Below are 25118 nucleotides of genomic sequence, written 5' to 3'. Positions count from 1 at the left end.
ACTATTGTCAGTGCACTGTTCATGATTCAGTTCAGTTTCAGTCTGATTGCGTACTAACTCATCTTAAAATAAAATCCATATGTCGGTAACATTGATAACCGTCTTATATTAATCGCTTCGCTGCGATATATACACGAACTATATATATGTTTACATGCTTTATGACTTAATTCAAATCAAACACAAAAGTATTCGTGTTATTAATAATTACTCTCAGTTCCTTAATCAATAGCGTAGACCGGACGAGAAGAAAGCAATAAACCCATTAGAATTGCCAAGATTTTACAAAATGTTTGTAAGGTGCTGCAATCATTAGTCTTCATCTCTGAAGTCTGCCTAAGTACCTCCCATCGATATCAATGATCATATGATTTGCAAGATTCTGGTAAAAATGTTTCTTTTGTTTTTACTGTTTTAAAATTTTCTCGTGTCTCTCTGAACTCGGACTCCAGCGGTTATAGCTAAAAAAATTGAGGATTTTAAAGTCATTTATAGGAAGTTGGCTTTAACTTGCATATTTTGCATTTTTGCGCCATATAACCGCAACAGATATACTTGCCATATAAAGTAAAATTAGCTAATTAAAGCATGCGCCTAACCATGTTCAGTCAACGCTATTTTTTATGTATTAGGAGGCAAACGGGCAGGAGGCTTACCAGATGTTAAGTGATACCGCCCATGAACACTCACATTGCTAGAAGGCTCGCAAGTGCGTTGCCGGCCTTTCAAGAATTGGTCCGCTCTTTTCTTGAAGGACCTTAAGTTGAATTAGTTCGGAAATACTTCAGTGGGCAGCTGGTTCCACATAGTGGTGTTGCGTGGGAGAAACTGCCTTAGAAAACGCTCAGTTGTCAAACGACGGACGTCGAGGTGATACGGATGGTATTTTGTTTTTCCCTTGACATCCGATACTGAAACTCAGCTGCAGGTCCTACCAACTCTTCTGAACTTCATGGAGAGTTCCATGGTAAATTCGGTAGAAGATGCAGAGAGACCCAATTTCTCAACGCAAAGCCAAGGGATCAAGCCACACGAAAAGTGAGTGGTGGTCGACTATTCGAATCGCTCTTCGTTGAATACGATCAAGTGGAAGAAGCTGGTCATATTGTTTCGAACTGCAGCGTCACTATGTTATAATAGTATGTGTGGAACAAATCATCATTATACCTTAAGTCTCATGCGACAATCATAATTCATGGTTTTAAAGGGCCCCAATTTGGTACCGCATTGTGTATAGCAATTATATAAATTACTCTGAAAAGTTGTACATCACAATAACCAACTATGAATTGAACGTAATTTAAGTATTTTATGGAAATACTTATTTTTGTCACGAAATGTAAATTAACATTATCTGGCATTGTTATAAATACTTACATTTCTGACTAATTACTCAAGCCCTTCGTGTTATTATTCAGAATTGGATCAACATTTTGGAGTACCCTCAAAATAATAGTTTATGCCAACAAATAAGTTGGCCAATGCCATTTTTCGTTTACTTCAACGGATATAAATTGTCAGTTTTTAATATTTATTTAATTAATTGAAATTAAATGAATCATGGATTTCGAAAAACAAGTGTAAGAATAAAAAGGAGATATATGCGGTCAAAGCCAGCACGACAAAATGCCAATTTCATATGTAAGGAACTAATATTTGCAACCTACCAGTACCGTACGAGCCGTATTAATTCAACATTTCATCCGCATCACCTTGATGGCTGTAAGTCTTCCACAGTCCGCTTCACAAGACATTTCTTTTGAAAATAAGCGTACCGTGGAATCGATGTCCGGTAGGAGATACAACCTCTAATCGTTTAAAAAGAGTTTACTTCTCCCTCAAAGGCTGGCAACTTACCGCCTAAAATTGGTGTCAATAGACAGCCATAACTGCCCTTTATAGGCCCTGTAGAATTGTTCCCTCCCACCCAATTCCTATAAAAGAAACTACCTGAAGAAAATTTTTTTTTACAGTAAATTTGTCTTGATGTCTATTACGAGTAGGTACTTTTCGTAATTCACTCTTGTACATAAAAAATACTAAAAATTACTCTTAGCCAAACAAATTATATTTCACACATTATGTATGAAGAGCGCAATCAGCCTTAATCTTAGTCGTAACGTCATCATTCCCCTAATGCAAGTCGGTGGCGTTAATCGCCTACCACAAATTACATTGCTGATTGGCTGGCTCCGGCTAAATCCGCTTACATACATAAACACCGATGTATGTATTGTTATCCTTGGAACACTTGTCATATGGTTTAATCTATCCTAGAAATGCGATTTATTTATAAAATCTTCGTTGAAATTGGTTTTAAATCGTAGAATATACACCAGTAGTTATATAGGTATTTATTATAACAACACCCTATCCCTTGAGCTGTAAAGGTAATCATGTTTTGATTGAACATAATCAAATTTTGGCGCCACACATCAGCTAACGACGCAAACGCCAGTAGTATTTTTTTTATAGAACAGGGTGCAACCTTACCTGATATTAATTGATATCCCATGCCCATGGACACTGGCAATGCCAGAGGACTCCCGAGCTCGTTGCAAATGCATTTAGAACATTTTTATTTATCTTAATAAAACATTTATTGTTTTATATAAGCGAAACGTCATGTCTTAATATTGTTTTAACCTAACAAAATGTTACCTTAGTGTTTCAATGCCTGGTATAATATTGTTTTATCGCTTGGACGTGAGTAATCCTCGCAGGCCGTGCCTCAACTTACTTTGATGATATATTATGCTAATACCAGAACTTTGGGCGATATTTTAGATTAATAGAATTGACCTCTTGAACCAACCACTCGTCAACGCATTTACTTTGATTTCTGCTCTTAAAAATTTCTATCTATTCACATTCTTATTATATATTTCAGTAATTTTGTTTTATGCTTCTTTGGCCAGGCCTAGGTTTGATGCTCGGAACAATCATTTCGCGTTTGTAAACATAGCATAAATAATGATTTAAACAATTTTAATCGCTTTGGGAGGACCTTACTAGGTGGCAAAACGTGAACACGTGGTTGTAAGAACATACAATCGTATTTACACAATTACGTATAATTTGTATTTACAATTTTTAGGTTATATTAAAGTAATAATACAAAAATAAACGCAGCAGCTAACGCAAACAATAATAAAAAAATCAATAATTGTTTATTTTCACAATTTGTTTCCAACACACAAAGAAACTGTATTTACAATATTCAAAACTTACTTAAAGTAATCAAAATAATAAAAAAATTATTGGTACAAAATTAAAACAAATTTAAAAAGGTCTGTGTGCGTGGACATTTAATTCTGGCTTTTTCTCCTGTATTGCGATACTTATTCGATGAGCGAGGAATCCAGCTCTTGGGTCACAGGTACTATCTACCTGGCCTCAACTTCAATATTTAATTAGCACCTGTGACCTGTGATCCAATCCAATATCTACTCCAAAGGGAACAAAAGTTGAACGAAATTCTTATATAAGTTAATATTTTCTGATCTGCGGCCAGCTCACCTTTTTTGCTTGTCCGAGGGAGGTAAGACGGGACTTAGGAGCCCATAAGATCCTCCTCAACATCCCATCCGGTACTTGCAATTGTCAAAAAAACTGCAATCTTATTACTGAACATGTTTGTATTTTCGTGAAGTTTTGATGATGAATAATATTCTAACTCGACCGATTGTCACATTTAATATTCACTAACTTTATGTTTCGGTCGGGTTATGCTAGATGCATTTTAAATTTGATTATATTTTTGCCAAGTATATTTATTAGTATAATAAAAATAAATAAATAATTTATTAGTTAGTGTTTATCAGTCTAACCTCTTATTGTTCCCATACTAATTTCCTCCTTACCTCTATCTCTGACTGAATTGTGTCACTTTCTTCATGTTAAGAATATATCAGAACGGGGTATGTTTGCTTATTATTTTCAGATAAAACTGTGTAACGATGTTTTTTCATATAAACAAAAATTTATTCTCAATTGTAATTCAAAAATGTCGTAAGTAACGACGCAAATAATATTATGCATTCATTGTGCTACATTCTGAACTGCAATTTATGTATTATGCAACATTCTCTTAAATCAAGCTTTGCGAATTTTGATGCCAGAGCTGTCTTCACTTTTCATATAAGATTTAGCATGCTCTTATTAAATTTACATGACAAGTATTTTAGTATATACATAGAATATCATCCATTAATTAATTAAAGAGTGTTCTAGTTCTGAGTGACTAGTGGCTTCGGCGTGCGACTCTCATCCCTAAAGTCTGGCTGTGCACGATTGGACTTTCTCATTTTTCATTTAATACTCGAACGAACGGTAAAGGAAAACATCGTGAGAAAACCTTGCCTTAAACCCAAAAGGTGGACGGTGTATATCAGGCACAGGATCACTTATTAGATACGAATGATCACGGAACAAATACAGATACTCCAAAACTTTTCCCAAAGAAAGCGCATCTCATAATTTTATAGGCAAGTAGGCGAGAAGCATTCTGGTCCCGGCACATGACATCCTTTTCATCTTAGAGTAAGATCCCGAGCCTAGACTTACACGGGAGTCATTTTTATTGCTAAATTTCGACCCTTAGAGCAAGACTTGCTCTTCTTAGGATAATTTCCTTTACCAAGCTTGTAAGTCGAACACACTACCTCAGAGTTAAGAGTCATTTGTGATTCTGAGCTTTAATAAGTCGTTTAATTTGCAAACGGGCAGGAGGCTCACCTGATGTTAAGTGATACTGCTGCCCATCGACACTCACATTGCCGGAAGGCTCGCAAGTGCGTTCCTGGCCTTTCATTTATGGTTGCCTTATTAATGCTACATATTGAGGGTTTTGTCAAGTACTTTAAGTTATTTGACTGTTCTGAGTTACTAAGTAAGGTGTTCCTCCGCGTGTATAATAGAACCCTAAAAAATATGCACCTATTGGAAACACCTAAAGTTAACACCAATTACAGAGGGAACAGCTTTATGATTATGATATAGATTATTAGATTAAAATTATTTTATTGTTACCAATCCGTTTAATTATCTGTAAAGATTTGATTAATGGCGTGAAAAGAAATGTATATTTATTAAGTTACTTAAATATAAAATAAATAAATAAAAAACCTATTTTAGCATTTATATTTTCCTTTAAGTCTTATGTGTCGAGATTCCTCTATATGTGTCGAGAAAGGTCAACTTCGTAAATGGTATATTTATTATTTACACAGGCATAAGCTTTTATCTACAAAAACAATCGATGAGAGGCTTCAGTCACTTAGATGCTTCAGAATTATCTTATGTTAAAATTCATACCTTTATACAAACAGCTATGTGTTGTCGTTATGACGTAAAAACGTATAAATTTGCTTACTATTAATCAATGACAATTTCAAATTAAGAGCTTATTTATTAAGCTTCTATTTCAGAAGAATAAAAACAATTAGCTACAAGAAATCTGATACCTCCCGTAAGGTCTTCTGTCACTTGTGGTAAAAGGTTTCAGAATATTACCATTTTCTTTATAAAGCACAAAGAAATCATGGAACATTATGATCTAGCCTAACTTAAGACTAATACGTAATTTAAGTGTGACCTAAGTTACTTAATTTTATTTAACATAATAAAGTGTCCAATAACACTACGTACAGTCTCTATTCAGGGAAAGACACTGTTCTTTTTTCACTAACCACTATTTGGGACTTTATACTAACAAGTACGTACGTAGTGTCAAGAGGTTGAATAACCTCGATGATGATGGAGCCTATGTTCGTAAGCTTCAGCAGTCTTTTTTTATTATTGTGGTGAGATTCTCTACATTAAGTTCCTGATGGAGGTCGTCAATGCGATAGTGCATATACACACTTCTGCATTAGGTAACCCTTTCTTATATAACAATTATCTCATTCAAGATTGTCAAGGATTAATGCATTTAATTTACATATTAAAATAAGTCTTGTTAATTTTGAGAGTGTAAGAACACATTTAACAGTTAAATCCAGTCGTCGTCGCTCCAGATAAGTAAATACTAACAAGACTAAGTACTAACGACGCGCTGACTCGCTTTTAATTTCGTTAAATAAATTCTGTGTTAGCTCCGTAAGAATATTAAAATAACACGGGAAAGTAATTTCGAGGTCCCAAACTATATCTTTAAATATATGGTTTAATGAATAGGCTAAAATAATATTATATATGAGTGTTTCCTTTATTAAAAATCATTGAAAAATTAAGATTTGAGGACTTTAATGTGATAAAAAGTGAGAAGATTGAAAAGGACAAAAATGGTTTTGTCCTTTTCAATTATTATTGCGGCTTTGCACCAATATACTTTCTTTGTATACGCATTACACATTCGATCGAACGGTGGAGGAAAGCATAGTGAGAAAACCGACATGTCTTAGACCCATAAAGTCGACGGCGCGTGTCAGGCACACGAGATTGATCATCTACTTACCTATTACATTGAAAATGGTCATGAAACAGATTCAGAAACTGCTAGAAAGGCCCAAGTGGTTGTTGCACCACTAATCAATTTTTCTTGTGTTAAATATCATTTTTAGTAACTTAGGTTAGACCTAAATTGCTTATTAGGCTTAAGTTAGGCTAGATCGTAATGTTCCACGATGTTACAGTAAAGAGCAAAGTATATAAAAATATACATATGATGTAAATTAGACGCAATGTAGAATTGGAATCACTACAACAATATCTATAAATGTTATTTACACAAAAGTAAAACATTGTTGCTGCTTCGAAGCGCACTAAAGAAACGAAACACCCAGTAAGTATCCTAGATGACGACTTATAACCGCGAAGGCTTCTCGGCCGCATAGAGCTCAACTTTCAGCACAAAGGAACCGACTTGTTTGCTGCTAATAATTTGATACTTGTTTTGTTGTAATTGTACATTGTCGAAGAATTTATGTATATTGTACTAATAAAATGTCACAATGGACTAAATTTAATATTAAAGATATTTCGACAATCTTTTCTTACTTGTGTAATAAAGAACTAAATTTCTAAGTACTTTTTCGTATAATCCAGATTTATATCGAGTAGGGAAATTATCTGGACCTATTTTCTAGATTATTCCATTTCCAATATAGATTCTTAAGCACTGACAATTTATTTTAAAAAAATTCAAAACTTTTTATAAATCAAAATGATCAGTTTTCTAAGATTATATTCCTACAAAACAATTATTATTTCTGCGGGATTGACAATCATTTATTGCTTTGATTATTGCTTTGTTCACAGCCACGTAGTTGTAATAACGCTGTTAAATATTAAAGACCTTGTTTACCTCGTATAGACCACATACTAAAGTACCGAAAGAAAATACGAATGAAGAAATAGACTATAAATTTTAACGTTTTCTCTGAAAGTCAATTTGAAAGTTGAACGAAATCGAACCTGCTCCCTGGGAACTTGCACGTGGTTAATTGTCACGCCATGTTTCATGAATGCGTGTCCGTGCGTCATTATGTTACAAGGTTAAAATAACATTTCAAATTCAAGTATATAAGAGACGTAAATACGAATCAAGACTTCGAAAGTTTAATAGTATTTTCAGTTGATTTAAGAATAATTTCATAGACGAAAAAATTATATAAAAATTGCTGAGCAAGCTCTACTTTTAATTGGTCGTCCTAAAAATCGTATTTTAGGAATATTAACATTCTAGTGTTCTCAACATAGTGTTGTGTCTTTTATTCTTTGTACAAAAATATTAATTAAACTTTCTGTTATTTCAGATGAAAATCGCAATTGATTACACTTGGATATCTTAAGGTAAAATGTTTTTTAATTAACTAAAACAGCACATATTTTTTACGTTGTTACGTAGCTAATAAAAATCCAAATTAATTAACTATTAGAATCTACTCCATTCTACGACCATGAAATTTATTGTACTGGAGTATTTAACTATATAATGTGGTACCTATATTAAATGATATTTCGTTGCTGCTGGTGTATACGTATACTTGCGAAAGGCATCAACTGATCATCGGTCAGTAGACGGATAAGGGATCATCTTACTATTTTCCTTTGTTTGCCACAACTCTTAATTGAATCTCCCCTGAAACTGACCACAGACAGCCCCCGCGTATATCTAGTAGGTACCCGCGTTTTCACCAACGTTAATCTACCATTTATTATAATTTGTTCTAGATTATTTCCAATGAATTAAGATATTTATTGAAATCGTGAAAAACAACTTTATTTTGTATTTTTTATCATGTTTTAAAATATTTTGGAAAAAAAATGTACTAATTTAGAACAAAAACCTTTGGACTTTGCCACAAAAGGACACACAGATACCTAAAAATAAACCATATATATAGAAATGAATCTCTATCCACTTGGGTCACGGCATCACGCGTGAACGTCTGGACCGATTTCGCTAATTAATTTTTTTGTTATGTTAATTATTTTCAGGAGAAGTTTCGTAAGAAAATTGCGCGGAAAATTTGAAACTGTGAGAGCAAGTGTGATGTTATATTTCTTCCTAGGGCAACAAACACTCATTCTGTAAATTTTGTTTTTATACAAAATTTCGATTTGGGCAACAATTTAGTTCGTCTATACATAGCCCCGTATTTATGAAGTGTGATGTAAATATGTTGATTGCAGACAAACAGAAGCCGTAGTAATGAATGGATTTACGTTTGTCTACAAAAGTGTTTATTTCAAATAACTGTTTTTTTAGATACTTATAAAAAATGTAATTTCATGCTAAAATGTTGATTCTAATTGTTTATTCTTTTGTTGGAAATCTTCTAAAGTAGTTTCGAAATAAAAACATAGTACGTGAAATATATCGTTAGTACTATTGAGATTTAAATACAAAATCTATTTTATTATGTAAAATGTAGGAAATTAATTGCATTAACTGAACTTAAATATGTTGTACTTAAATGTAACGTACCTGATATTGGTAGAAGTATGACTATACTTATTTCAATGTATTTAAAACAAAATAAAAATAAATCAGTAGCGCTTTAACTTTTTTAGATCTGTACCTCAGATTTTTGTATCTGTTTGATGATCAATCTAATAGGCAAGTAGGCAAGCCCCCTGTGCCTGACACACGCCTTGGATTTTTTGGGTCTAAAGCCTAAAGTCTAAAGCCAGATTACACACGTAGTTTTCCTTCACTGTTCGAGCTAATGTTAAATGCGCAAATAGAAAGAAACTCCATTGGTGCACAGCCGGGGATCGACCTCAAGGATAAAAGTCGCATGTTAAAGCCAACATTACTAGAAATAACAAATTTAAATTAATTAGAAGAAGACTGACATCGATTTAGTTATTCGACTATCGAATGCATTACGGTTGTTGTGTACAGCAAGAGATGTCTCTCGTTAAAAAAGTTTTATTTAAATATATTGGGAGAGCTCTAGCTCTTGTCTATGCCTATCTATCCTTGCATCTAACGCAAACAATACACGTATGAAACATTCAGCTCTCCATTGAGCCGTACTGAGCTAAAATTTAACTTTTGCGCGTCCATATTTTTGAATAATTTCGAAATAGAGCGAGCTATGTCGTAATATTTTGATAAACATTTTTCTGTTTTTGGCGGTTTTTTAAACAATTCCCTCCTTTTGTATGGATCCTTTTTGTATGCAAACTAATGTGTATTATTGAAAAAATGTTGCGTGCCACTGAATTCTGGATTTATTTCTCGTAATCGTCGATTAATACACTTTCGTGATTGCAATCGGAATAAGACTACAATATTTTTTTATATGTAACAGAGTGTATTTGAGTAGAAGAATTTATAATCTAATTAATAATTGTGAATTGAGACGAGATTTTATATTAAATCAATTTTTCAAAAGGTTATATACGAATACATTTTATTAATGGAACTCGAATAATTAAACAACTTTTACGAAAAAATTAATCTGAATTTTAGTTAATTTGACTGTTATGTCAGTGCGTCGTTTGTTTATACCTGCCAGTCCGGTAAAACAAGCTGTTTAAAGATGTCATTATTCTTAGTAATTTTAAACATATTAGACCACCTCATGATAAGCGGGCTAACGGACAGGAGGCTCACTTGATGTTAAGTGATACCACCGCCCATTGACACTCTCAATGCCAAAGGGCTCGCGAGTGGCCTTGTAAAACTTGGTACGCTCCTTTCTTAAAAGTTCCTTAGTCGATTTGGTTCGTAAATACTTTAGTGGACAGCTGGTTCCATATAGTGGTGTTGCGCGGCAAAAACTGCCGTAAAAACGCTCAACTGTGAAACGACGGACGTCGAGGTGATACGGGTCGAATTCCGTATTCTGCCTCGCCATCCGATAACGAAACTCAGCTGCTAGTATTAATCCTAACAACGTTTCTGAACACTCTCTATGGTAAATACGGTAGAAGATGCAGAGTGTCCCCACATCTCTACGCAACGTCAAAGGACCAAGCCGCCATATAAAAATCAATGGTTTGTACAAAAAAGGTTCTCGACACGCTGTTGACGCAACGCTTTGAATCTGCCATTATATTTACCATTTATCTATTGACGTCCGAAATTATTATTTAATTTTAAAGAAAGTCAGTGCACACGTCCGGTTTAGAATCAGAGAGCATCTGAACTCAACGAACGTTTCAACGCATTACAGTCAAATTTACTTTGACATGTTGACAATTTACAATCTGCAAGATGTCTATGATATTGCGTGGTGTTGCCGTTCTAATAAAACAAATGACATCGTTTTATTACATAATCTCTGATATATATATGACGTAAGTACAAAAAAATCTAAAGAAAGAAAACGTAAAATCGAAAGTCGTTACGATTTAACGGTTAATAGGTAAGCGGAAGTTACGCTTGAAGCGTCGATTCGCGGCGTGATTTCCGGCAATTGCCAAAATTTTACGCGGAATATAAATTCGAAGTATTAAACGTTTGAAACTGTATCGGTTCACGTAAATTGGTGTTTAACGTTGATACATTGGTTGATGCTCGAATCGTTATAAAAATACACCTTTGCTATGCTCAAACAATTCGATAATCCCTTTCCCACCAGAACGCCAGTAATTTCCATATTCATAAAAACAAAGGAGTCTACATTACATTAACCACTTAAAAATAACCAAGGAAGGCGTGTATTTAATATAAAATTAACAGGAATACGCTCTTTAAAAATAAAGAGATTGCGTAGAGATGTTGGATCTCACTGCATCTTCTACCACATTTTCCATGGGGAGTGTTCAGAACAGTTGTTCGGTCTAATACCCGCAGCTGAGTTTCATTATCGGACGTCAAGGCAAAATACAAAATACCATCCGTATCACCTCGATGTCCGTCGTTCCACAACTGAGCGTTTTCTGAGGCAGTTTTTGCCGCGCACCACCACTATGTGGAACCAGTATTTCCGAACCAGTTCGAGTTCCAGTTCTTAGGGTCCTTCAAGAAAAGAGCGTAATATTAGGTACTTACATATGAAATTGGCGTTTTGTCGTACTGGCCACTTTGACCTCAAATACCTCCTTCTTTGCATAGGAATTTCAACTGATGGGGCAGCCTTCACAGATTTTATTGATTCCCATCCGACTGTTTTTTTTAGTAAAGGGATCAATGAACTACCTATGAGATGGCAAAAGTGCATAGAAAACCATGGTTCATAGTTTGATTAATTAAATATATTATATTTAAAAATATTCGACTTTTTGTTCCTCCCATACAAAACGCCAATATTATATGTAAGGATCTAATATATAGTATAATTCTTGAAAGGCCGAGCCGAGGCGAGCCTTCTGGCAATGTGAGTGTCCATGGGCGGTATCACTTAACATCAGGTGAGCCTCATCTCCATTTGCCTCCTATTACATAAAAAAATTAATTGTTTAATACATTTAGTTGTCTTGGCCAACCGATATAAAAGAGAAATACTGTTATTATAATTCTTTAATATAATACATACTGCGCTTTTTCACTTTAATTGATTTATAACTATACTCTCGTCTCTCTTTCTATCAAATTGTGTTTATGATGTTAGGAAAGAGACAGATTCGTATAGATTAGAGACTTTTAAATTTGTATACTAATTTACAAATGAATTCTGATAGTAAGTATATACTAGCCCTATACTTTCATCTCTCATAAATGTTATATCGAAAATGTAAGAATACTTCCATGATATAAAATCCCAATAAAACTAATTGCCTATTAGTGAAAGTAAGAGTATTCGGGAGATAAAGTAGTGGGTCACAAGATAAGAAATGTGACGATTAAGGACACTACACACATGTTTGACGCGGGTACTACACATTTAATACTTAAAAAAAAAAAAGAATTTTAACGGAATTCTAAACGTTCCAATTATGAAAATATTGTAGAACCTAACACACAAAAAAACAGTGTTAAAAATATTCTTAACCTACATATACTAAGTTGGTTAAGATATAGAATCTTAATCGAAACGTACAAATTTTCAAAAATTTAGTTTCTGTAACAGTGTACCTTTAACACTGGCAGCATTTCCTCGCTGTATTGCGATTCTTATTCGTTGAGCGAGACCAGCTCTGATATCACCGGTACTATCTATCTGCCAACTTATATCTTTAAGTAGTCTCTGTACAATTGAACCCCACGACCAAGACTCAACCCCTAAGGGAACACAGTTTGAGAAAAGACGCTTTTGTTTCCACAACGTCCTGTTTGCAAATGGGAGCATTCAGGTTACACGCCATTTGTAATTATTAGGTCAAGTAGATGATTAACAAATTAGTATCATAATCCAAACAGGTCAGGGCCTTACCATAGACTGAGAGATATGATGATGAGAGCAAACATTGCGTTTGACATTGTGATTGTTTGTAGACAGCTAGACAGTCCTGATAGACGCTTTAAGAGTTTAACTAAATCATTGTTAGTCTGGCTTAAGATATTTTGCATTTATACATATGATGAAAATAGAACCAAGTTTTATCTAACAAATATTTTATATAAGTCTTTTGTTAACATAGCTTTTACACATTTGAGGAAAACACTTTTTACCAGATTGAAGCTATGTATTATTTATAAACTTATAATTATTATACTTTTTTTTTTCGATGTTTCGCGTGCTTTACAGCGTGTGTGGTCACGGTGACTGAAGACAAAAGGTGTTAAATGTCAAAATTAGCAGCTGTAGAGAAAGTTGTGTTATCTGTATTTATTCCTCCGGAGTTGATATAGACTAAAATATGACGGGTTTTTGCAGAAATGACTCACGGTGTTCTTTATTTTAGCGGATTGCTTATCTTGGGGTTTTCATTTGGATATTATTGTATCCCAGGTGTTTGATAATTTTGGCCCGTCTTCTCTATTGAAATTGTTTTTTTTTAAATTTCAATGGCTTCGTGTACCAATCCTGGGATGAATCATTTTTTTTTTACTGAAACTACTAGCGAAATTAAAAAAATTTTAAAATTATCTATAATAATTAGAAGTTTATAATAATACACATAGCTTCAATCCGGTAAAAAAGTGTTTTCTTTCAAAATATTTTATATCTTACTACATATATACAAGAACTCCATTTGACAAGAAATAGTATAAATCGATTTATTTATGACACTGTTATTAGAAATATTTAAAAATGTAATTCATAAATTAAGTATTCATATTACTGATAGAAAAATATTAAAATTTTACTTAATATAATTTATTAATTCAGAAACTGCTAATTAATCAACTTCAACGCCAAAATTCTAAAGAATATAACGAAAGCTGTCATCTTTTCATGACGCGTATCAAAACAAATAGGTAGGTCTTTATTACCCGAACAGAGTGATGAGACTGAACTTACTAATACAACTTTAAATATCAAAACGTGCGCTTCTGTTCTGGCATAATAAATACATGAAATCTATATAACAATTCTCTACAATTACTGAAAATATTTTTGATAGTCGTTAAAAAATCAAATCAAATAAAATTTAATGAATTACAACGGCTGTGCTCGTATCCGCCGCAAAATTTTATTTTCAAAAGCTTTCTATAGAATAACGGACGTTTTTCGTTGCTTTGAATTTTCACATTCTTGTTTGACAAAAACATTAATTATTGCCCTTCTTCAGAAAGATAATTCATTATTTTAATTAATATTTAAAGACTGCGATGCTAGTCCTTTTTTATATACCAGGAGGCTCGGCTCACCTTTTGCGCGTTGTTCCCACGAGAATGTAAGTGCGTGCTCCTATTTCACCACGCCTCCTGCTGATGTCATGTAGAACATGGTGTGATGATAGGGCAGCTCCTTACAATCGTTGTGTAATACAAAAAAAAACTTGGCGATTAAAAAGAGTGCGCGAGAGAGTCTATTGCCAGTTCTTCCTTTATCTGTTAGTAGCCCTTGATTTGAGAACTGGCAGTAACTGTAAAATTAGAAGCATTTAACGTATATTTCTTTTTTATTGACGTTCATAAGTGAACATTGTGTTACTTATATGAATAAATGATTTTTGATTTGTGCACGTTAGTGAACAAACGAGGATAGACACCCCCTACTACCCCTGAGTCGAAAGTAGCTTGCTTAACCACTGGCCTAACACTTGTAATTAAATAAAAATAATAACTAGTTTAAATATTAATACACAAATTATTAGTGCATAAATTTCATTTGGATAAGATTATCACTCAACTTACGTAAGGAGACGTAGTAAGCGGAAACGCCATAAAAAGAAATTATCCTCATGTGTGTGATAATTAACAAAGGGAATGTATGACGTCATGCATGACGTATGTGCTAAGTGAAGAGCAACTTCCGGTTTTTTACAAAATAAGGTGTTATTAACAAATGTACCCTTAATATTTGCCGGTAATTAAATAAGCATCTTAATCCTTTTGAACCGACTTCAAAACGAAGGTTATCAGTTTGTTCTACTGTATTTGGTATTGTTGGAATCACTGTTTAATTAACTTGGGTGAATGTATGTTTGTTTACTTCTCAACAACTAAAAGCATTGAAATGATTCTCTATATTGGAAAACTATGTTCAATGCATTTTTGATATAGATTGGGTATTTTACATCATCGGAAGTCAAGACATAATACAAAATAAACCAAGAAATAATTATGAAACCAAGTATATACAAAATGTCATCAGTATCACTTCGACGTCCGTCGTTCCTTAACTGAGTATTTTATTGCCACGTACCACTGCTATGTGAAACCACCTGCCCACTGAAGTATTCGACTTAAGGTCTTTCAAGAAAAGTGCGTAACAATTCTTAAAAGCCCGGCAACGTATTTGCTAGCCTTCTGGCAAACAGACAGGAGGTTCCCCCTCCCTGTTACATATAAAAAAACTTAACATAAAACTAACTCAGGTAAAAATTTATAAATTTGCAAGAGTATGTATTTTGAAATGTCTGCAGGATCCTTGAATTATTAAGTAAGGTGTTCGTTGATTAGTTTTTAAATACATTTAAAATCGTCGAGATGGAAACGAAAATTAATTCTTTATTCCCTAGTCGTGTATTGTATACTTAGAATTCACTGCATTTATTTATATGAACAGTTCATTGGCTCGGTCATTGCATTAGCCATGCCGCTGTGCCGACAACAGTAAAGTTAGAACAGTTGATCGCGGAATTTCTTTTAAAAATGTTTGTTCGTAAAGTCGATTTACGGACGATAGTTTAACGTGACAACATGATATCAAAACATTGATGAAATGATTGGCATACTTTTATGAATAAAATTGACGGAGTAAAAGGAGTAAATCTTCGAACTCATATCAAGTTGAAGAGAGACAGATGCGGCGCAAGCGTACAATGAGCGTAGACGGACAATGATCGAAACGGGACAATGAGTCATGCTTTTTCGTGTTTTCATCCGGATTTCATAGATTTATTAGACGTCATATCAAAAATTAAGAGTGAGTGTGTGTTTTCAAATTCGCTCGACAGGTCAAGAAAAACTTCGAGAGGAAACCGACTAGCCTTGCCTAAATCAATCATAAATCGGAATTTAAAATCGCTGTTCATAATATGACTCTACATATTTATATCAAACTTAATAGTATCGCTATAATGATGTCGGTAATACTGTTAAAACTACTATGCGTTCTGAGAGATCGACTCAATCAGTTTATATCTAAAGTGAATATAACTGTTTGCATTGATAGTTTATTTTACGGTTAGGTGAAGTTATCCGTCGAAGTTATTTATCGCTTACCAAAAATAGATTTTATTCGTTACTTAAAATATCATTTAATTAATTCTAAATAAATAACACATCATTTATTATTGATTGAATATAACATACCGCACAATCAGCCATTTAAAAATAGGCATGCAAATGTCATATTACCTATAGTTTGACTTTCGTACTAATTGATGCGAAACTGATCTAAATTCTGATCTTATTGCTTTGTTTTGCTCATTAGTTTTGTCTTAATCATTATGTCTTGTATGTTTGCAGTTATTGTTTACCTTATCTACTCACAGTTTTTGTCTGGTATATATCGCTTGACAGAGATACGGCCACCAGTTGCCCTTCTTTTCATTTAATTATGTCAATTGTTCTATATTTTTGTACGCAACGTTAATGAATAAATAACTAAATATAAATAGTAAGTATATACTTTTATAAATTTTGGTATTTGCGTAAACTTCAATCACATGTGAAACTTACTGACAGTTACTGGACAGTTAATATATTTTATTTTCTAAATTCAAGTATTATCACAATCAGTGATATAACAAGTAGAAAGTTACGCCACATTACATTATCTTGATTTATAAAAGACGGGTTTCAAACTCTTACAACTAAATTTCATGAGTTTAGGTTAGTTGTAGTCGTGTATTCTGTAAATTCTTATATGGACAATGGACAATCTCAGCCCGGGAAAGGCAAAGGATTGATGGTATTGAGATGTGGTGCTAGAGGCGGATGTTATGAATACCGTGGATCGCTGAAAGCACCAATACATCGAGCCTTACCCACATTCATATTAAAACCCGTTTATCAACCATATATCCACAACGCAACATTTCGTACTTTGGTAGGGGCATAGGGGCGACGAGAACCTGGAGAAAGTCATCGTGATTGGCTTCACCAAAGGCAAAAGATTGCCTGGACGTTCGCCAACGAGATGGACTGATCAAATGAAACTCATCTTCCTCAAAACTATACAATGTTGTAAAAGAAAGCGTATGTCTGAAATTGTTGGAAAGAAATTATTCCACATCTCACTATACAGCTGACCGCGATACTTAGACATGACTTATTGTTCTAGAATACCAGAATATTAGAAAATTGACGAAAATATACAAAAATTGTCGAAAATGTAATTTTAGGTTCGAAACTCGCCGGGTCGGCTATTATTAAATATATGCTATCAATTAACCTTGTACCAAATTCTATTACAATCGGTACTTATACAAAGACTCTAAGCCTATATACTCAATATTCGTGACACTCCATTCAGTCGAGCCATAGAGTGGTCCGCAAGCTCGCTTACTGACCATAACTACATTATCTCGCCTCCCACTGGACACTAATATTCCGCTTTACTTAAGCCGACTTTGGGTACTTTTGACAGCATATTTGAATTATACAAGAAATAACTCAAGTTATTTATAGCACTTTGAATGTCTTCATTTAATTTAATGAAATTAATAATTATGTTAAGTATTTTTTTAATGAATGTCGGAGACGTGAATAGAGAAGTTGTGACCAATTTGTGTTCCATCGTCACGTAAATTTCTGTCTTTCGGTCTAGACGTATACTTTAGAAGAATTAACATACATATGTTCTTTTTAATCGATTTGCAAACTTGGAATTACAACCAAAACCGTTTACGACGACATCGTTTAGAACAACATACCGGTAATATTGACCAAAATCAAAGATACCGGCTGAATTCTATGTATTAGGTACTTAATAACAACGTCATCGGCTGTTACGACTATTGATTTTTAAGATCAAATTTCAGTAGTCCCTTCGATGTCGTTATAACAGATTTTGACTTCTGAAATTGTACTTTGATTTGACTGAAAACGAGAATTTTCTTTTATATTAATATAAATTATTCACACAATTAAATATGAAAAATACGAACAAGGTACAATGATGATGAGCGATCTTTTTCAGACAACCCTCATTAAAGAAATCGGTAAATAAAGAGTTAAATGTAAAATAAACATATTATATACTTTCGGGTTTAAGTCGGTATTCTATAATGAACGAGTAAGCTTCAAACTACGATGCAAGGTACAGGAAGATGCCTGTCAGAGATTCCTTTGACATTTCATCTAGAATTTTCCCAATTTACCGGCTCAATACGAAAGTCGTAATATCAAAAGATCTGGATATCTGTATACAAGTAATTACACTAAAAGTCGAAAGTCAATATTTCTATTTCGGTTCTTTACTCATATAGGAACAAATAATTTCCTTGATAGTAAACCGTGTACAGATAATGAAATTATCTGGATAAACACGCGGCATAAATTATAGAGTATTATGATTTATGATAGAGACCGCGGAAATAATTTACAATTATTTATTTATAAGACACTATGCTGACCGTTGTACAACTCTATCATTTGAAACGTATGCAAAACGTCGTCGTAGTTAATTTGACTATAACTAACATACATTGCATCACACTTTATTTTTAACACGTGATCATCGTATAAATGAAAAGGATCGTTTGTGCTCATGGGTCATGAATATAGACGTCATTGGTGTATGCATAAAATAGGACGGTCTAAAGAAAAAAATGCACTCCTGCTTAGAACTGCTTAATAAAACCTAATAAACCTACTTTATGCTATAAACAGAAATTATATTCAACAAACGTTTAAGGCCTTTATTCCGTTAAAACAGAGTTAGCGTGGTGAGCTATTAATATGGAATAATTTACAAAACAAACATTGTACCGGATGCGATTAGCAGGCCTTTGATTGGTGTTCAATCAACATCCGGGTGTCGAGCTAATGCATGATCGATGTGCTAGTGGTGTTCACGTTCAGTCAATGTCGATAAATTTTCATATTTTATTCTCCTAATAATTTAATACTTTAATATAAGATATATTCTACCTTACCTTTTATAATAACTTAGTATGTTTATTATAATGAATATTTGGTACTCTTTAATTGTTTTATACAACAGAGGGCAAACTCATCTGATGTTGTGCCGCCACCCACGCTACCCACCTCTCAAAAGAGAGATTTTATTCTACCAGTACCACAAATACAGAATAATTTTTTTTTATACATATACTCTTGTTCACAAATTATGATTAATTAACAATTTTCCCAAAACCATATTCTGTTTTAAAGCTTATTATTATTAAATACCAGGTACTTGCCGTAGTACATATCTTCTAAATAACATACCTAAATTACCTTCATGCAAGGAAAAATCCACAGATTTATTTCCCGTAATTGCACCTTTGAAATGAAACACAAACAAACAACTCAATGCATCCACTATAGAAATCTGAAAAAACTGTTTCCTAAATGAGAAACGAATCAGTTCATAAAAATCCATTAGAAACTCGTATATACGTAATGAAAATGTTCACTACAAAATAAATTACTTTCATTACAATGGATCTGTGTAATAAAAACAACCCGTTGAAAATGATTTTAATAATAAAAACAAAGAGCTATTATATTGTCTGGCAACGGAGACCATAAAATTCTCTTATAAATAAGAGGTTTAGTAAAACCAGCGGCCCAGTGGGATTCAAAGTTTCGCTGTAATTGAATTTTTTAAGTAGGCTTTTTATAGGGATCTGGCTAACGCTGTCTTATTTGCGCCTTCGGGCGATAATGTAGGACGAATATACAAAGACGCGTGATGAAATCTCGTAATTATTATGAATAAATCATGGAGTGATATATTATATTAACTATATCTTTAAATTATAAAAAAAAATACTGATTTTGTAGCTCCAAAAGCCACGAGATATCATCAGGTCTCGTTTGTGTAATTTGTGTATTGTTTGTGTATGATTGATATATATAAACTCGCAGTATTAAAAGAATATAAACTATATTTGACACACTCGGAAACTTAATACAAAAATTGTCTCGAATCGTCTGAAATTTCGTTGAAATATTATTTGCTGGGAAATTAATTAATTTTTAAGGTATTTTTATTATATGCTAAAACATCAAGTTACTTTGTAATTCATTATCATTTAACTCGTATTTCGTTATTGACAAATGACAATCGATGATTGGAAATTCGTAATGTGATGATCTAAAGATACATAAGCCGGACGGTATTAAGCAATAATACCGTGAAGAACCTGTACTAACCATACAGGAGACCATTCCTAAATATTTAAACTACATATACAAAGAGGATTTCTGGAACTATCTCTGAACAGTATAACTGTCTGAATATAAATGAGTGTAGCTGGTTGCAAACACTCTGTTGCGGTGAGGTTTACGTTTGACAGCTAAATTAGTTCCACAGATACTTAATGCTTTCATGATTTATGAAAGCTAAAATACTGTGGTTAATTCCTGAAATTCCTGGCCCAAATCCTTTTATAAGAATATTGTAGGACAAAATCTGGTATTATTACATATTAAATATTAAATAAATAATCCATTGTGACGTTGTTTTAATTCATTTTGACTGTCCCAAGTAAAAGTTATTAACACAATTAAAGGTATTATTATTAGCAAAAACTATACATAATCAAACTAGAAAATTAATATTCAATTGGCCACAAAGTTTGAGGAGCTGTGAGGATAAATGTTTTACGATTCGGACCCTCTATTGTTTTAACCATTACGGTTCAGATATGAATATTTTATATGATTAGAAATAATATCCTCGTTTCTATCTGTCGTACTGCACTAATTTGCAATATCGAATGTTCTGCAATGAGTTTTAAATGAACTAGATCGAGTGTGATTATTTCGTTCTACAGCTATCTTATGTTATATATAACTAAAAACAAGTATACTAAAGAATATAGCCGATACATAATATAAACAAAAAGGTTCAAAAGTTTACGTATACACAGTACAGTCTCATCTTAAAGCGAGTACAAAATAAATTCACCCCTCTGTTCCACCCCCAGTGGTTCTCTTGTATCTGCTTATGTACTGTTTGGTCGTTCGTTGGTTATGGTTCGTCATAACCTACCATGGTTATGACGAAGAGAAACAGAAGAGAGCTGTTGTTACTGTAATTATTTAGAATATTTACGGGTCGGGTTCATAATCTGGATATAATGGAGTGGGTCTACGGGCACCAAGTAGAAACCTGAGGCTTCCGTCTAAACTTTTGGACGTACTCGCGCGCACATTCCAACTTGATTAGCGAAGCGCCACTCACGCGAGCAATACAAATAATAAGCAGAATTTCTATCTAGGTAGACCTATTTGTTTGTACACTGGCTGAGTTCATAAGAGTTGCTTGATATTAGCTTTAAAATCTAGGCATATATGTTTTTTTTATGTAGGATAATCAGTGCAGGTATTAGGTCGTTCTATCTCATTAGTAAATAGAACTGTTAAATGAAACTCTTTGTTTGAAGCTGGGTGTCAACTTCAATAATTTGAAACATGAGCTTATAACTAATATAAAATTAGGTGGTTGCGATGCCTACAAATAACTAACTTGACTTATTGAAGTTTAAATGTAAGTGTCACTTCTGTTACCTATTCGACCTATTGGGCATTATCGGAAATGAGAACTTTATATTACAATTTATGAGTGTGGAAAAAAGTAAAGGTCACATTTTGGCTTAAAGTGTGCGATAATTGCTAACATTTGGTTTGCGCTAATTATTAACCCAAATATAAACATGTAACTTAACTAATGTCATTACAAATTTTCTCGCATTTGCCTGGCTTGCATATGTCAGATATTGTTGATATTTATACGCGATAGTTTCACAATACAAAATACTTAAGATATTTTTTTAACAGAAAGAGACAAGAGTACTGACAAAAATGAGCGCAAGGGATTATCTCAATATATGACCAGTTTCAATAGAGATTAGCCGCCAAAGTTCGTTCAAAATTATTATTTTTTTATAGAACAGGACAAATTGGCAGGAGGCTCACCTGATGTAAAGTAATACCGGCGCCCATGGACACTCAATGCCAGAGGTCTCGCGTGTACCAGCCTTGATCATTTCTTTTCATTTACTGATTTCTCTGTCTGGCCTGTAACAGTATTATTTTAGCTATATATATAAATTGACATAAATACCAAAGTAAGGCGAATAATATATATGTAGGACACACATGCACATTATAGTAAGCGGGTTGACATGCAAACGAGATACCCGGATGGGTTTAGCCTCACGACGCCAGGATAAACGGAATTGTAGTCCAGGTGATGGTGAAGAAATATCTAGAGAAAATAATAATTACAGACGATTTTATTATAAAAATTGTATCTGCATCAGATCTTCAATTATCAGACATTTAGCATTACGATCTTAAATTGAGACTTTAAGCAATTTAATACTTACCTATCACACCTCATTTGGTAACCACCTAAACTAGTAGTATTTTTTTAACATTACGATCTAGCCTAACTTAAGACTAATAAGTAATTTAAGTCTTACCTAATTTACTAATAAAGATATTTAACATGAGAAAGTGTCTAATAACACTACTACTTATAGGGAAAGGGAAAGACACTGTTATTTTGTACTATTTTTTCACTTACCACTTAAGACTAAACCTTAGCACTAACAATAATTCGCTAATTCAAATTTTGACAATCTTCCCACTAGGCTCGGGGTGTCAAGAATTAAAGCCTCGATATTTACGTGTCGGTGGAGCTTTTATGCTCCATCATAAAGACTTCAAAAGAAAACTTTCTAATGATTTAAAAAAAAACGTAATTTTAATAAAAAATACCATTAATTTGTATAGTATTTTGTGACAATGTAAAATGAACAGTTGTCTCCTACAGTACAAAGTATAGTTCCCATCTAAGCCCTAATACGCGACTCGTCGGGTAGTTTTATCTCGGAAAAGTGACTGCTTGGATTGAGAACACGTCATGAAACCACTCCGTCTTAGCTACTAAACCGGTTACAAATATTGGTTTTAACTATATTCAATGCATACAACTCGGATCTACTATTTTCCGTAAGTTTCAGTAAATTATTTCTGTTTTTTTAAACAACGCAGTGTGTCAGAAGAATCTTTTCGAAATTGTCAAAATTCAATAAAAAATATTATTATTACTATGTAGGTTAAGGATATTACATATTACGTAAATATGTTTGTGTTTTGGAAATCATCAATAAAACAGATTTAAAAATATACTTAGGGTAAAAGTGCGAGCCTTCTGGCATTGAATGTCCATGGGCTTATCACTTAACATCAGATGAGCCTCCTGCCCGTTTATCCCCTGTTCAATAAAAACAAAATATGACGGTGTTTCTGATGAAATATTGTATTCATCGCTGAATCACTAGTAACCGATACGCAATGTTGATACAGTGTCAGTTATCATATATCCTATTATGACAATAAACAATGAATGGGCGTGATTAATAGATACTATCTGCAATGATATATCTACAGTTACACATCCAACTTTGTTTGTCTATCTAAGTTAAAAATACTTACTATCACATTTTTTTCATCATCGGACGTCGAGGCAGAATTCGAAATTCGACCTCGACATCCGCCGTTCCTCAACTGAGCCTTTTTCAAGTTAGTTTTAGTAGTAGCATCACCGCTATGTGGAACCAGCTGCCCATTGAAGTATTTCCGAACCAATTTGACTTAAGGTCCTTCAAGAAAAGAAGGAACTTTCCTAGGATAAGAACTTTTGTTAGGAATGTGCTAATAATCCTAGATAAAGTTTCATTGAGAAAAAAATATAAAATTTGTTTTCGCCTATCTTTGAATTTTCACTCTATGAATTTATGATCTATCTATAATATTCAGATTGGAGCGAAGCCTCTTGTTGCAAAACGATGAGGCCATATTTTATTGGCCGTAAATTCGTCTGGCTGTCTGCGTTACATGAAAAACTTGTTTTTGTCATCGAAAACGGTTTAACAAATGCATTCTGCAGTTACGAATTTGATTCTTTCTGCAGTTAAGGATTGGTTAAACATAATCGAGCTTTTTTTAGTCTAAATAAAATTCTCTTGAATATTTAAAAATGTATGCATACAAAGCGATTTGCTAAGGTAGATTATATTTTTACTTAAAAGCTTTCCTTTCAGATAAATCGTGACTGAGATGAGATGAATTATGTACACAGCCTTTCTAGATGCATCTATTTCTTGACTTTATAACTGAAATGATAGAATTCGGATCACGAGATTCTCTATTTAAAATCTCTTTATGATATTATATTAAAAATAAATGTTTTGTCATATCATATCAGTTAAACAGTTTGTTTGTTCAGTTGGACGAATCAGGAACTACTAACACGAAATTTCAAATATTTTTGCGTTGAATACTTAATTAATCGATGAAATCTACACATTACATGTAATATATACACGATATAACCACAGCTATATATATATATATATATATATATCTGTAAGAAATCATATTTTCCAATAAATCATTTTTTTTATAACTAAGTTTTTAAGTCCCTCGTCAACGTAAAGTCAATATTGCTCAAAACCTATCGAAAAGTTGACATAGCTAAATTATTTTATTTGAATTATATTTATCTGTTTTTTTAACTTAAAATTCAGAAAGTACCGAGTCAATAGTGGTTTGCGCAATTGTAAAGTGGCAGTTTTAAAAACTCGCCGCATCAAAGCCGAGTTATCGCAGCCGGTACTAAGCCAAAGCGGACGCAGGCTTAAAATATAAAAGAAATTACTGAGTATAAAAATACGCAAAGCGTTAAGCGCCTTATCTAAAAGAGGCCTCAAGAAACTGTTATGTTCCTTGTAGAAACAATGACGGGTAATTTTGTATTTATATAAATAAAGATAGAAAATGTGATACAAAAATGCCGCATAAAGGATGCCACTGTGAGTCAATAATCATATCATATATTCTACATAAATACGAAATAAAATTGTGGACGTCAATTGCAACTCAAATGCAAATGATGATCGGCAATATATATATTATAAGCTGTGAAGGAAGCAAATGATAAAAATATATTTTAAATAAACTTAGAAATACAGTCTAA

The 25118-nt window shown here is 33.2% G+C and overlaps 1 protein-coding gene across 1 annotated transcript in view; it reads left to right on the top strand.

Moving 5' to 3' along the window:
- The window catches only part of LOC123711694, a 160218-nt gene that overhangs the window by 101838 nt on the left and 33262 nt on the right, over positions 1-25118 (top strand). Inside the window, exon 2 of the mRNA XM_045664400.1 lies at positions 7758-7794. The gene's annotated coding sequence lies outside the window, so the exon portion shown is untranslated. The remainder of the gene's footprint in view (positions 1-7757; positions 7795-25118) is intronic.

This window comes from Pieris brassicae, chromosome 7 (genome assembly GCF_905147105.1).
Source record: "Pieris brassicae chromosome 7, ilPieBrab1.1, whole genome shotgun sequence".
Taxonomy (NCBI): domain Eukaryota; kingdom Metazoa; phylum Arthropoda; class Insecta; order Lepidoptera; family Pieridae; genus Pieris; species Pieris brassicae.
Note: the sequence above shows the minus strand (reverse complement) of the source record. Positions and strands in the feature narration are given on the sequence as shown.